Source organism: Pteropus vampyrus, unplaced genomic scaffold (assembly GCF_000151845.1).
Source record: "Pteropus vampyrus isolate Shadow unplaced genomic scaffold, Pvam_2.0 Scaffold522, whole genome shotgun sequence".
NCBI lineage: Eukaryota > Metazoa > Chordata > Mammalia > Chiroptera > Pteropodidae > Pteropus > Pteropus vampyrus.
In genome coordinates, this window is record NW_011889303.1 from 203,865 (window position 1) to 206,778 (window position 2,914).

Consider the following 2,914-nt stretch of genomic DNA (forward strand, 5'->3'; position numbering starts at 1 on the left):
TGTCCCATTAGATAACATTTGAGCTGAAACATAGAAGAAATTCTAGATGGATCTAAGATTTAAACATAAAAATAAAACTATAAAATAATCGAAATTGTCTGTCTTTTCAGATTTTCCCCACGTTCTGCATTCACAGTCTTGGGGAATGTTGCACCCAGTCACTGGGGTCACATTCACAGAGTCATCTTACTCTCCCTTTATGCTTATAGGAGAAAGTATCCTCTTGCCCATCCCGAATTTCTGCCAGCCCCAAGCAGGAACTTATACCTTCACAGAGACATCAGGTAGAGTCTTCTGCCTCTTTATCCAACTCTCATTAGCTCTTTCATGTAAGAGAAGGAGTGATGGGTCTTATAGGCCAGATTCAGAATCTCTCATCTACTGATTCAGTTTCTCTAGTGCTCTCTGGCAGTGCTTCTCAAACTTTAATGCTCATAGCAGTCAGCTGGGGGCCCTTGTTCATATGCAGACTCCACGGCAAAAGGTCTTTGCTGGGGCCTGAGATTCTGCATTTCTATTAAACTCTCAATGCAACCAGTCTGTGGACCATACTCTGAGTAACAAAGGTCTATGGAGTAAGAGAAGGCTTCAGTCCTTCATGCTAGGTACGTTGTCAATAACTCCAGCTCTCCTCACATATAGGGCCCAATATATGGGCTTGAGAACGAGTGTTAGGAAGTCCATTTTACTTCAGATCCAAGCCAAATATTCCAATCCAGATTTATCAGATTAAAGCTTATATGCTTATTTCTATTTGACATCTGTCTATTCCAAAACTGGTTTAGAAGTTGGGAGAGACAAGAGGAAGGTGTTATTATTATTTCCATTTTACAAATGAGGAAATTGAGGCTTAATGAAGTTGAAGAACTGATTTAAAGCCAAAAAGAGAGGTGTGCAGACTGGTATTTGAAGCCTATTAGTCTGACCCTAGCGTTGACTCTCTTACCCAGTGTTTTATCCTGCCTCTAATGAGACCGTCTTGCACCACGTGATCTGGTCCCTCTCTACCATGTGATTCCTTTCTTATCCCCTCCTTTGTACCCTGCAACCCAGTCACAGCTTCCTTATCCCTTTTTGTTACTTGGCCATCTTCTTGCCAATCAATATGTAGATTAAGGTCTATCCCCTTCACGAAACTTTTCTTTGATGCTTCAGCGAGAAATAATTCCTACCTATTTGTTTCTTGGTTTACTGTATACAGAATACCATCGGTTCCCTTGCAAGAGTTTGTCATTTATTTGTTACGTGCCAATTTCCTCTACTATCTTGAAAGATAGGAATGGTGTTTGATTCATCTTTTCTTCCCAGCACCCTGCTCAGGGCTTGCACTTATTAAGTGCTAAATATACATTGAATGTTTAATGCTTATCTTGGAACTTAGTGGCTGGATGCTTTTGTGCTCAGTCTCTTTTTCTGTCTTCTCTGCTTTACTCCCTTGCATTTTGTTTGAAGTATCCCTTTCCTTTCTCCACTGTATGAGCAGAAATAGAGAGGGCAGGGGCACTGTCTTATTATGTTAGAGACCTACTAATCATTTGGTGAAGACCTTGCACAAACTTGTGGTAAAATAAAAGTTTGATAATAAAATATTTTTGTATCCTGAGAAGAGCAAAATATAACCTTTAACTTAAAAGAACCAGCTCTTACATTAACGAGTATGTGATCTTGGGCTAGTTACCTAAATTATCTGAACTTTACTGTCTTCTGTAAGATGGTGGTGTTGACATCTACATCTCAGGATTATTGAAAGATCAGATGAAATAATACACCTTAAGGAACAGCGGGGGCTCAGTAACTGTCAATCTCCCAGCTTCCTCTTGCCCATTCTTGCTGCCAAAATGAGGTTTAGGCCCTCATCATACTTGCTTCTTTCTGCTTCCTGTCTCTCTCTTTTGTCCATTTTAAATATGCTGCTTTGGTCCTCTCCCTAAACACAGTATTTATCCTGATGCTCTTCTGCTCTAAGATGCCATCACCAACACGATAAAATCTAAGCAGTCTTATTCCAAGGTTCCCCTTAAAGCCTTCCATTGTGCCCTGGCACCAGCTCCTCCTGCAGGCAAAGTGGGCAGCCACTATGCTTTCGAACATACAATTTTACTTTCTTATCCATGGGCCATTTCTCACATGGTTCCATCTACTAATTATACCCAACTATTACTTAAGAATCCAAATCTTATCCTCAAAACATAGTGCAGGTCTTAATTTCCCAATCACCAGATATAATCTGTATATATATATACATTGCTTGCTCTTCTTATCTATGTATTCCAATTTAGGTAATTTTGCAGTTTCCTGTTGGAATAGTACTATTTCTGTTTTTTGAGAAGGCTCTTTTAATCTTGTTTCATCATTTTCTCTCTTCTACTAGACGGTAAAATCCTCAGGATTGGAGACTATATTTTGTTTCCCACATATCTTCGTATTCTAATCACTGCCTACCATGCAATCTAATGTTTATCAACCTGGTATTGAGCAGTTTACTCTGTGCCAGGCACTCAGCATGTGAAAATAAATATCCAGACAAGGCATATGAGATTTTCTCAACCTTATTATAAAAACAGACAATAAATAGGTGGAGTACAATGAATGTATTAGATAAAAATGTCCATGAATTCTTTGTAATTTTTTTCATTAGAAGATGAAATCTATTCCCCTGTACCTTGAATTTGGCTGGTTTTATGATGATGTGCTTTTCTAGTAAAATGCAGCAAAAGTGATGTCATGTTGAGTTTTTGCAGCATATGCTCTCATTCTCTTAGGAGACTTCAATCATGAGAACAAGTCAAGATCAGCCTCATTGAGGTTGGGGACCATGTGGAGAGAGGGAGGTCCAACCTTTCCAGCCATTTCCATGTAGAGCAAAGATAAGCTATCCCAGATGAAATCAACCCAGAATGCTGACCCACTGAAT